The following is a 12,702-nucleotide window of genomic DNA, read 5'->3' as shown; positions in this document are numbered from 1 at the left end:
GGGGTATTATGCAGATTTTAATTTTTTTTTTACATTTAGTAGCTCTTCGGGCGGTTTATTTTGTCGCGAGTAGCTCCCGTCCCGAAAAAGGTTGGAGACCACTGGTGTAGGGTATAAAGAGGTCAGGGATGCAGTGTAGGCTGTAGAGGGACCAGGGATGTAGTGTAGGTTATAGAGGGGCCAAGGATGTAGTTTGCAGGCTATACAAAGGGTCAGGGATGTAGTATAGGATATAGAGGGGTCAGGGATGTAGTGTAGGGTATAGAGAGGCCAGGGATGTAGTGTAGGATATAGAGGGGCCAGGGATGTAGTGTAGGATATAAAGTGGCCAGGGATGTAGTGTAGGCTAAAAAGAGTGGTCAGGGATATTGTTTAGGGTAAAAAGAGGTCAGGGATGTTTTGTAGGATATAGAGGGGCCAGGGATGTAGGGTGAGATTTAATAGAATGAGAGATTCAGAAAGTGAGAGATTTGGTAAGAAATCTCCAGTTTTTTTAAAGTGGCAATCATTTACACTGCAAAATCAAAACTGGTCATTTTTTTTTTTTTAGCTAAAGGTTTTGTGCATGGGAATGGGGTAGTGCTGCAGCTTCACCTATCTGCCAATGTGACAATGATTAATGGTGCTGAGCATCAGGAGCCAAGGCATACTGATTGCACAAGTGTGCAGTGCATTACTGGGAGTTGACTAAGTCCCATGACACTTTGGAACAGAGGGCAGAGGCTTAGACGTTTGTGCTGAGCTCTGATTGGTAGAGCTCATTACATGCGTCTCAGGCCCATGGAGAACAGCAGCAGCAGCCTAGTCATGGGAGGGTTTTTAATCAGAGGCAACACTGGGTCAAACACAGGCTTTTCATGTGGTATGTATGTATGTATGTATGCATGCAAGTATGTATGTGTGTGTTTGTATATAGATATATATAGATATAGATATATAAATAGATACGTGATTACCGGCACTCCAAGATACACATGACAACTGCCCGGGTGCTGCACTCAAAGAAATGGTTCTATCCTTGAAAACTGAGTAAAATCTGAAATGTTGGAGCTGATTGCGTCTGCATAGTCATTTTTGTGAAGTCCAAAGGAGTGCCACTTACCACACATCTCTCTCTCTCTCTATCTCTCTAACTATATATATATATATAATATATATATATATATATATATATATATATATATGCGAAATCTTTGGCACTCTGGATGATAAAGCAGCGTCCGGGGTGCCGTACCTAAGTAGATACACAGCAGTTTTTTGTCCAGAAGGGCAAAATGAGTCGGCACTCCACGTTTTTTTTCCAAAATTCAATTGTATTAAAAAGAGAAATACTGTCCTGGCACTGGTACACCTTACCCCGCAGCCCACATCCTGACGAAATGGCCGTAGGGGCCATGAAACGTTGATGACACTGCTGGAGCACGTTGTAATGTATTTCTCTTTTTAATACAATTGAATTTTGGGGAAAAAACGTGGAGTGCCGACTCATTTTGCCCTTCTGGACAAAAAACTGCTATATATATATATATATATATAATATATATATATATATATTCTACTGTATATATCCCCTGCAGTTACCCATTGACCAAGTTTATACTGCCTTTACTCTGTGTTTTGACAGTGTAATATTCTCCTATGCAGTTTGCGGCCAGTAATGACAAGTGCAAGGTGGCCCCCCTGTCTAAAGTGCCCCGGGCCCCCCCGAAGGCTTAATCTGGCACTGCCCTAATCCCAGTATGGACTACTATAAATGGGCCACTGGTGGAGGATGGGGTGGCACAGGTGGACATATAAAGCCCTGGAGAGTGCTGAATCTCACCTGAGGATGCATTATTGTTTTCTTGTGTCTGTAACATAGAAACAAAACATTACTGCAATAAATTTTAAATGACAAGCCAATATGGGGGTTGTAAATTTGTCAAAGGGTATTACTCTTTAGACAGTCCTACCATGTTCTACTCTTTTAAAGACTTCAGCATGGACATGTCCTGTGGGTTTCACCTCAATGATTGAGAGATGAATCCTCCTGGGTCAGACTTTGCGGAGGTCCAGGATATCGCAGAGATTGCCCTCAATTTTAACGCAGCCATCAAGGAAAAAAACAGGTTTATTTTGCCTTGTAAATGGCTGCTGCTTTAAAAATATGGTCAATCTCAGACAAAATCCCAAACCTCTGCAAACTTGGACCCTATTACATTTCCCCGCATATGTACATTGAGTAGCAGGCCCTGGGATACTGACATGGGTGCAATGCTACTTAGAGCATTTTACCTGTGCATGTGGTTATATAGAAGTAGTGTTCCCGCTAGGCAAATCCTTTTGCCTAAAACAGCGGGCCCGGGTCTGGACGTCCCCTCCGCCACGTTAGGTGTCAATCGATGCGAGGGAGAGCTTGGGGGAAGGAAGCCCAACATCTACATAGGTGCCGGTCCTGCCCCCAATAGTGACGGTGGTGGCTGGGCCCACCCCTGACATCAGTGGGCCCATTCTTTTTGTGTCCTAGGTGAGCACGCCACCCGCCGATACAGGGACTGCGGTGACCGGGGTTCCGATCTGTGGGCCGCAGTCCGTTGCTGCCCTGTGCGCATGGCTGCAGTTCCCCCCCGAGATTGAAGCTGCCTCTCCTCCCCATCCCACTCTGGCTGGCAGCAGCTCTGGGACACTCCCAGCTGGAAGCAGAAGCTGCCTCTTACCTGCTCCAACCCTGTCCCTCTAGCGACGGATGCCCCTCCGCTGGCAGCAGTGTGGAGCTTGTAGATTGCCTCTCCCCCACCCTACCGAGCACATCTCTCACTGCTGCTCTGCTCTCCTCCTCTCACCACAGCAGCAGTGAAGGCAGAGGATGCCGGCCTGACTGGACTGGGAACAAAATTTAAGTGGGACTTTTGGGGGCATTGTTTAAGGTGCACTACTGGTGGCATTAAGTTTATAAACAGTACTGGGGGCATTACATGTAAGAATAATATGTAATGGGCATCACAGTATGCAGCATATTGTGTAATGGGCATTACAGTGTGCCATGTAGTGTGTTTAATGGGCATTACGGTTTGCTGTGTAGAATGTAAGGGGCATTATGGTGTGATGTGTAATGACCATTATGGTGTGCGGCTTAATGTGTTATGGGCATTACGGTGTGCGGCATAATGTGTAATGGGCATTATAATGTGCAGCAAAGTGTGTAATGAACATTACAGTGCTATTGGTATTATGTGGCCACGCCCCTTCCCTATAAATCCATGCCCCTAATTTTTTACGTGTGCCTTCGTGTACACTGTGCCTTTATTTGCTATAGGAGCAGCAAATTTCTTCCTGACACAGGGCACCAAAATGTCTAGATACCGCACGGACTGTGTGGTGGTAATGTCTTACCATATGTATGTAGCCTGTAGCGTCCATTATACATAACTAGCCTTCATAGGCGTGTGCAGCACATTTTATTAGGGGGTGCACCGTCAAAGGAGTGTGCATAGCTCCACCTATTGGGCGTATCTAACACCGCCAACCAGGCGTGTCTTCCATCATCTATTGGCACTCGCTACCATATAAAAAGTCTCTCAGCCACACCAAAATCTTCTGCCTATTTCAGTTTTAATCTTCTAATTACTCTGTGTAACAGTACATGCAAATAAAGTCATAAACATATATGGATGCCGTAGGTATTTAGTGATATGACAATGGTCTAGTTCAATTAACAATGCAAACACACATATAATTGATTGATAGGCGCTTCTTTGAATGAATACAGTGCTAGAAAGCAAAAGTCTTTGGCTAAGGGTATTGCTGGTATTGGTAGCGGCAGAGGTGTTCATAAGGGTGGGGCACAGCATTAGGGGGTTCCTGTGCACCCCTAACACACAATGTGCACACACCTATGCTAGCCTTCTGTATAAGCTGGTGGTGGTGATACCACTGTTACAAGAATCACACTATAGAACTGTGGTCACAGAAATAAAGTTATATTAAAGGTAAGGTAACGTCTGATGTAGGGGTGGTTGGGCACCTGGCCAAAGTAACGAAAAAGGGGGCATGTCATGAGGCTGCACCGCTTTCTGTGGACATGTGCCCTCTTCAGTGGTACCACCCTGTCCTAAAAAAATCCTAGAGTGAACACTATGATTCAGAGGGTGCTCCTTGGTTTAAGGATTCACAGCAAAATGCAAAATATGGTCTGACTCTACCACTACACCAAGTGCCAGGCAGCATCCAGTCTATTCTCATGTAAAGGTGCCCATACACGGAGCTAATTTGGTCCGATTTCAGCCGATTCCAACGGATCGGGCCTTGAAATTGGACCAAATCGGCTGTCCCTGACATGCGTATTCCCGTGCGCATCGGACCCGGACCCTGTGGTTGCACCGGCGTGCAGCCAGCAGTGAGGTCCATGTGGCGGAGGCAGGCAGCGGGGCACTTGGGGTGTGCAGCTCCTAGTGGCAGTCAACAGGGTCCTTGTGGTGTGGTCTGTGGTGCGATCAGCCGGTAGTGCTGCCAGTGGGGTCCATGTGGCGTGGGGCAGCGGTATGGTCCGTGTGGCAGGCGGCTGGTTCTGTGACTCTCCGATAAGCGGCGGCAGGGAGCTACAGTAGCGGCACAGGCAGCTCCTCATAAATATCAGGGTCCTGAAAAAATTGTCCCTGGTCCAACTTTCCAGGATTTCAACCCGGGTCTTGACCAGGATTAGACCCGGGACATCTCCCAGCGCTGCCCTGGGCCCACCTCCCAATTATGCCACACGCCTGGCTTTATGCCATGGCAGGTGGCTAGTGTGAAAGAGTTTGCAAGTCAGGGCAACTGGGATTTTGTACCAGGCTCGCAAACACTTTCTGCCTCTGCTGCTACAGAAGCTGCAGATTAGCCACCTGTGTGAGTTCTGTACAAGTCTCATGCTCTTCCTGAACAGGGATTGTAGGGGTTCATTATGATTTCTGACATTCAAAATACAGACAGTCAAAATACCGACAAGCATCAGCAGAGAGTCAAAATACTAACATGTTCAAAATGCTGACATGGACAAAATACAGATATTTACAATGTCGACATGCCAAAAAGTTGACATTTTGAACTTGTCTGTATATGTACCAATGGTTGCCGGTATTTTGGTCGTCCGTATTTTGACAGACAATAAATGAACTGCATCCCAAATGATGGTTATCGTTAAAGATATTTTGTGCATATAGTGTGTATGTGTGGTACCCCACTCCTGTGGTACCCTTCTTGTGTGCTTAAACTGTGGACCTCATGGACTAGGGCTGCAGGGGTTAATTGCCCTTCCTGGTTGAGGGTGCCGGACGGCTCCCCGACAGTCAGGATTCGACAGTCATTACTCTGACATCAGAATCCCGACTGCTCCCTCGTGGGGGTCCACGACCCCCATAGAGGGAGAATAAAATAGTTGGCGAGCACAGCTCGCCACCGTGCCCACAGCGTGGCGAGGTCAGCGAGCCTGCAAGGGGCTTCATTGTGCTCCCCCCGCTGTGCAGTCGGGATTCCGACGTCGGAGTAATGACTGTCAGAATCCCGACTGTCGGTGTGTTATACCACACCCCTGGTTGACTGGACAGAGCCAGCAGCTGCAGACATCCTGAAGAGCCCTTATCAGGAACCTTACTGCCAGCAGCACAGAGAGACAGGAGGTTTTGTTAGTCACAACATCCTCCATCGGAAGCCTATGCTGTACCTAGCACCACCTGTTGGAAGCTTATTCTTTACACAACAAGTGCCTGTTCAATAAAACCAATTTGGATTACAAATACTGTGCACAGGTTTGCTTCATTTCACGCTTTCATCTGGAAGACATTCCCCAGCACATGATTGGTGCAGTGCCATCCCGTAGACAGTTTATATATTATGACAGTTCATGACATATTATTTATCTGTGACCATTATAATTGAAGGTGCCATTACCTGTAATATATGTGAATAACTAAGGATATTTTCTATGTCCCTTTCAATGTGTCATTTGCGGTTGTGATTGAGCCCACCATCTTACCAGTGTATTATGCAAATTATTGTTACATGCATTTTGACATTAACCAAGTTTGATTCTGCAGTGGTGACCAATATATTCCTGCATAATAAACTATTGTCACTGTTATTTTGTGTAGCATTCTATTTGTGGAGTTCTCCTTGGGGTTTCAATCCTTCTGCCACAGACTCCTGCATGAAGAAATTGGAAGAGGTCCTAATTCAGCCATTTCCTCAGGGATTACAGGTATGATATCACACCATCACAGGGGTGCTATCACAACTATGCATAGGATTACAGATACCTGTAGAATGATAGATAGATGTGAATGGCAAGATGTACGCAGACTCAACAACAAGCCTAAGATGTTTGCCTAAAGCACCCACAGTGATACCACCTGCACTCATGCCCTACTATGTGGAGCCCCATGGCTACTGACCTATGCAGAAGATTCTTGCACGCAAAGAGCAAGCTCCTTCAAAGAGTTTAAGGAGCCGGAGAAAACTCAAGGAACCACCATTCAACAAGCTCAAGCCAGTCAGGCCCCCTTCGTGGCCATAGCCTGATCGGTTTTGGAAGCGATTGAAATAATTTGTGAAATACGTCCGTTACAGATGGAAAATGAACATGGAAGATGGCACCTCAAATCCAGTAGAAGAATCTGACAACAGTGGGATGCTCTACAGGGGTCAAGACGACTCCCCGCCAATCAAATCAATACTCAAAGAAGGCCTTATGCCAACAGACCTCAAGAAGTCCCATACGAGGAGGTACACCTGAAGTGATTCAGAGCACAATGCTCTGGTGTATGAAATGCTGTTTATAACAAATCAATGGCAGGTCATGTCCTGTGGTTCAGTGTACCACAGGGGTATAGATTCATCAAATGTGCGGATACCAGTCAAAGTGTATATGAATGACAATCCTGAAAACAGTTTCAGGAGTCTCAGAAGAGGTGAAGTTGTGGAGTTTGAGCTGACAAATGGAAAGAAATGCATAAAGGCTGTGAAAGTGACCAGTACAAGGTAACAGACCTGCCACAGAGCAAAGCCAACATAGGCGCTGTCTGCATTATAAAGAGCCTCCACCCTACTACCAGCAAGATTACCGGCAAAGTGCAAGCAGAGAGGAACCCAAAGATTTTAACAGTGAGATTGATAGGCCTAACATCGATCCTCCTTGAACTGACCAAATGCCCTGACCACCAGAACCTGACGTCCAAAAGCAATGTAAACTGCTGGAAGAAAGGAAGAAACCAGTTGTGCAGAGTGAGGCAGTACAGCAAAGCCTGGAAGAGATAGCTAGGCCTCAGATTTCCCCTGAACCAAATCGGGAGTACATCCCAAGAACAGAAAACAATTACTAGGCTTCAAAACTTCAGGCAGACTGATGCCAGTGCGACCGACCAGAAAAGGAGCAGTGGCCATGACAGAAAAAGTGGAGCCATTGGAACCCAGAAGCCCAGAGCTTCAGGATTATACAACGCTTACTGGAGAAGAGTTTGAATTTCATATACAGCAGACTATAAAGAGGTCCATCAGACATAATAAAGGCACACCACAGGCTCAGTGATATAGCAGATTGCACACCGTGATATAGGGTACCATCCATGTGCATCATGGAAGAACCTGTACCACAGAGGGATGGGAGTCCTGTGGTGGAGGGATAGGGGCCACTTGGGACATACCCTTGCTTGACCCTTAGCCATTTATGTGATGGAGTAAAAAGAAGAAATGTATACCTGTTTATGTTTAACTTGATTGCATTTAAATGTTTAAGTTTGTTGTGATATTCCGAAGACTTTTGCTCAAGACTGGAAATAATTTTAGTATGCCTGAGGACACGCATAATTCCAGCAGGGAAATTTGTGGTAGCCCACTCTTGTGGTACCCCTTTTTGTGTGCTTAAACTTTGACTGCGGCCAATTGCTGTTTATAGAGCCTTTATGGACTGGGGCTGCATGGAGTTAATTGCCCTTCCTGGTTGACTGGTAACAGCAGCAGAGCACTAGGACCCAAGGGAGTTGTCAGAATCCCTGGGAGCGAAACAGCTGTGCTGCAATTGGGCAGTGAGGACTTGCGAATTTGCAACGGTGAGCGATATTTGATGACTGCGCATGCACATAATCATTTATGCGCATGTGCAGCCGCTTAGTGGCTAAATGGTGAATTGATTCAATGGTGAATTGATTATTCAACGTCTGCTCACACACAGCACTGCGGGTGGGGGGTGTGGGGCGGCAGGCCGTTGTCGCGCCCATGGGAATGTCCATCGTTTCAATGGGTGTTCCCATTGTAATTCGCTGGTGACGTGGGTGCGGGGGGGTGGGCAGCTGATGTTAGCGTAAGTCAGCTGCCCGCCCTCTTCCCATACAGCGGCCATCGAATGATTTTTTACCCGCACGCAACCTGCGAATGGATGTTTATGCAAAACATCAATTTACATGTGTGCGGGGTGGCATTATAGAACATGCAAAGCTGCAAATTTTGCAGGTTTGTGTATCAACCCGAATGAGGGCACAGGTGTATTATTAACCTTAATTACATTGATTTACAGTCAATTTTGCCCACCAGTTGTCTCAGCCAATCAGCGGCCCCCAGTTGATTTCAATGGCAATTTTTGAAAGTGCCAAACAAGGTAAAACTTTGAGATATGACAGCGGGATTGCTTCAGATGCCATAATGGTGGGCAGGTTCAGATTTTTAAAAACGCTCAGTTCTAGTAGTCTTGCTTAAATATACAGTATTTGCAAAGATATCATTAAGTCGCCACCACTTCAGTGTCTTTGATACGTTGATCCTAACACTACATGATAATACTATCCACTTTGGGTCATACCTTTGTGTATTGCTACTGTATATAATAATGTCACATACATTACTACATTTCTAAATTGAAAGCTACCTCACCTGGAGGCGGAATGCCTCCCAACTACTGATCCCATACATCTCTCTTAGAACAATGATACAACATTGCATACCTCCAACAACTAGGTCGACAAGCATTGGGTCGACACCACTAGGTCAACATGCAGCAAGGTCAACGTGGGTTAAGGTCGACATGGGTCAAGGTCGACGTGGATCTAGGTCAACAGTCAAAAGGTCAATATGGGGTTTTTCTCAGTTTTTTGACCCGAATCACAGTCGACATGGACACCGTTTCAAGTGCACCGCATACCCCTGCATCTCTCAATTCGCTTACAATACTTCAGGCTCGTTGCCTCACTACGCTCGGCATACTATTTTATTCTCCCACCGCGCCCTAGTGGATGGTAGGGCATGAAATACCGCCTGACGGCACATGTCGGCTCAAAAATCTGTGAAAAACCCCATGTCGACCTTTTGACTGTCGACCTTGCCCATGTCGACCTAGACCCATGTCGACCTAAATCCATGTTGACCTTGACCCATGTCAACCTAATGGCATCGACCCAATGCTTGTCGACCTAGTTGTTGTAGACCTAATGAGCGTTTCCCGGCCTGAAGCATGGAGCCAGAGCCTGCTCTGTGTGTGTGGTGGTTGGGGCCAGCTTGAGTGAAACAGAGCCCCGGCTGCCTGCTCTAGTCTCCAGCTCCTCCTGATGCAGAGACTTCCTGTAAGTGCACACACACAGCTGTGCCCTCCCGTGGGCACACCCGACACTTGCCATTTCCGGATGTGCGCACACACGCAGTCTGGATTTCAAAGGAGGGGTCACAAAAACTGGGAGGTATGAGGGGGATGGCGGGGCAGCGGGAGGCTCATGTAAAAGTCGGGAGCATCCCGGTGAATGTGGGAGGGTAGGCAAGTCTGCATACCTCTGCTCTGCAAAGCAGCTGGTGATCACCGAATAGATGCACTCATGGTATCTAACAGTGCAAGGAGGGGAGACCGGCTGCTCAGGGAGCGCTGAGCACTCCCCCAAAATGACAACAACAGGGGTCACGGCACTATGCCACACCCGCCATTCCAGATTCCCTGATGGCCAAAGTTGTAAGGTATGAATTGTATTTAAAAATGATATTTTATTTAAAATGTTCTAATGTGACAAAATAAAACCTAACAAGTCTATGGGCCAGATGTATCAAGCTCTAAAGTGGTCCTTATTCAAACTCAGCCTGTGACATGACAGAGATTATTGGCCGGTTGTTTATTACTCTCCATTTTATCACTTTGTGAAGCTTGATACATTTGGCCCATTGTCTCGTATATTGGAGCATGTGTTTACAATACCGCAGATGGGCCAGAAGGTGGCAGGATCACCATAGAGTACAAATTCCATTTTTCTCTATAGTGTACAATGTATGGATGATCTGTACAGTTGTGCTTAGGGGCAATTTATTAAATTGATCATCGAGCAGAAGAATGAGATACTGTAACAGTAAAAATACATTTACACAAAATAAATTCTCCAAAAACTTGGTGACAGCAAATTCTTCTACTGTACATGATATGGAAATGACCATATATGTCCTTGGAACAAAACAATACAGCCTAGAATTTGCTGAACAATGTAAAGAATAAAGCTATAATAGGGAAATAAGAAACAGGTTATTATTGTGATTTATCCCGATGGTCGTTGTCGGACTCAGTGGCGTAACTATAAATTTTGCTCCCCCCTGCCAAAAAACTTTCTGGCGCCCCCCCCCCCCCCCCCCCCAAATAGTGCACCTACACTATATGCGACTTACCTTAGGACCCCCTTTCACAATATGACACAATATGTAAAGACACATCTCACGTATGTGTGTGTGTGTGTGTGTATATATATATATCACACACACACACACACAACATGTGTGTTATGTAAATTGTGCTTACCTGCCATAATTCTTGTTTCTGTTGGTCACTTTGAATGGCAGCCACCAGCCATGGATGGAGGAGGCGCAGGCCCACATGAGGATGAGGAGATAGCAGATGTACAGATGAGGAAGGACGAGTGGGGAGAGGGGTGCCTAGAGGGACAAATGTAGATTGTGGCAGAGGTAAAGAAAGGAAAGAGGCATGGATATACAGATGGAGCCCCTGCCATCCTTGGCCGGGGCTCGCCAGACCCTCCCCGCTGGCGAGCACTGGCGGCAGGGGCTACACTGAACTGGGACACGCGAGCATTTCACACGCGCGCACGTCCCAGTCTCTCGGCGGGGGCGCTGCATGTCCCTGCCCCTCTCCGCTTCAGGGAGATGGGCAGGGTTAGGGGGACGCTCAGGGTGGGGGGTTTGAGGGCGACGGGGGCGGGGACCGGAGGCAGGCTCCGTTGCCCATCTGTAGAAAGTACCAAAGACCTTACAAAATATATTGAAAGTCTTGCATGCTCATCAACTTCTCATCCATGCACACACCCTGCCTATTCAATTTTCCTTCACGGCCCACTACTACATTTTTCATTTAATTTCCCTATTCCCACATTTTTCTTCACATGTCTCCCCTGCCCATCACAATTATCCTCAATTGCCCCCACCATTCTAATTTTTCTTCACATGCCCCCTTCTCATGATATTTGTGTTACCTGTCCATATTTTTTATAACATGCCCCCACCTCCCACCATTCACATTTTTCATCATAATGTTAGCACATTTCCTCCTTGCCAATTATTTGTCATCAGAATTTTATGACATTCCATTTCCCACCCCTCTTAGCCATTATACCTACAAAATCTTATTCACTCCTTACATGATGCACACCCTGCACACAAGTCCCCCCCCCTTTATTCCCACTACAGTTTCTGCTGTGTCTACTCTTTACTAACTGTAGCTGCTGTGTAAATATATGTATGACTGCAGCTTCAGCTTCCATTACTGCTAGTAGTGCAAATGGTCTGAGGGGAGAGCAGGGGCATTCACACACATAGCACACACACAGCACACATTCACACACACACATAGCACACATTCACACACACACACATAGCACACATTCACACACATAGCACACATTCACACACATAGCATACATTCACACACATAGCATACATTCACACACACACATACATAGCATACTCACACCATGTACAGACACCAACATAACATAGATACACACACACACATCAGACACACACACACACACAAGCACAGCATAACTTCAAACACATAGCATACACACAAAAAAGATACACAGCATGTACAGAAGACACACATAGCAAACATACACACAGAATACATAAACACAGCATGTACACAGTCACACACACACATAGAATACATACACACATGCATACAAGCACACACACAGCATATACACACAAACATACCACCTCCGAGTCCTCCCCCACTCCCTCAAACTTCAGCAAAGTGTACCACTACCTAGTACCTACTCAGCTGCTGGCCACAAGATTCCAGGGCAGGCCTTCTCTCGTACAGGACAGGACACGCTGGAGGCTGGAGCTTAGAGGATCTGCACACTAGCTCCCTCTATCTGCAGCCAGCGGCAGCCTGTCTCTATGACACTTGGAGCTTAGCTGCCGTCAGAGGGGAGAGAGAGAGAGTTCCTGCTGCCGGCGCCGCTGACTGAGAGCGCGTCCCGACCCAGTCCCTGCACTGCACCGTGGGGTATGAGGGTGCAGGCGCCCCCGCTCCCCCAAGCGGCCGCGGGGGTTGCCTCACGCTAGCTACGCCCCTGGTCGGACTATACAGTTATATGGTCATCCTACCCTGCAATGGTTTATGGCAGGTTGCATATTGGCAATTTGAGGGACATTTGTAGGTGCAAAGCCACATTTGCCTTCCGGGGTAGCCATTAAATGCATTTGCAGAATTTT

At 46.7% G+C, this 12,702-nt stretch overlaps 1 long non-coding RNA gene across 1 annotated transcript in view; it reads right to left on the bottom strand.

Annotated features, from left to right (window-relative positions):
* The window catches only part of LOC146056002 (uncharacterized), a 33,245-nt gene extending 20,891 nt beyond the window's left edge, over positions 1-12,354 (bottom strand). Inside the window, exons 1-3 of the long non-coding RNA XR_014469046.1 lie at positions 12,259-12,354; positions 10,766-10,899; positions 1,823-1,850 (exon numbers count right to left, since the gene is read on the bottom strand). This is a non-coding gene — a long non-coding RNA (uncharacterized LOC146056002). The remainder of the gene's footprint in view (positions 1-1,822; positions 1,851-10,765; positions 10,900-12,258) is intronic.
* Between the last annotated feature and the right edge of the window lie 348 nt (positions 12,355-12,702).

This window comes from Crinia signifera, unplaced genomic scaffold (genome assembly GCF_055691185.1).
Source record: "Crinia signifera unplaced genomic scaffold, ASM5569118v1 HAP2_SCAFFOLD_69, whole genome shotgun sequence".
Taxonomy (NCBI): Eukaryota; Metazoa; Chordata; class Amphibia; order Anura; family Myobatrachidae; genus Crinia; species Crinia signifera.
Note: the sequence above shows the minus strand (reverse complement) of the source record. Positions and strands in the feature narration are given on the sequence as shown.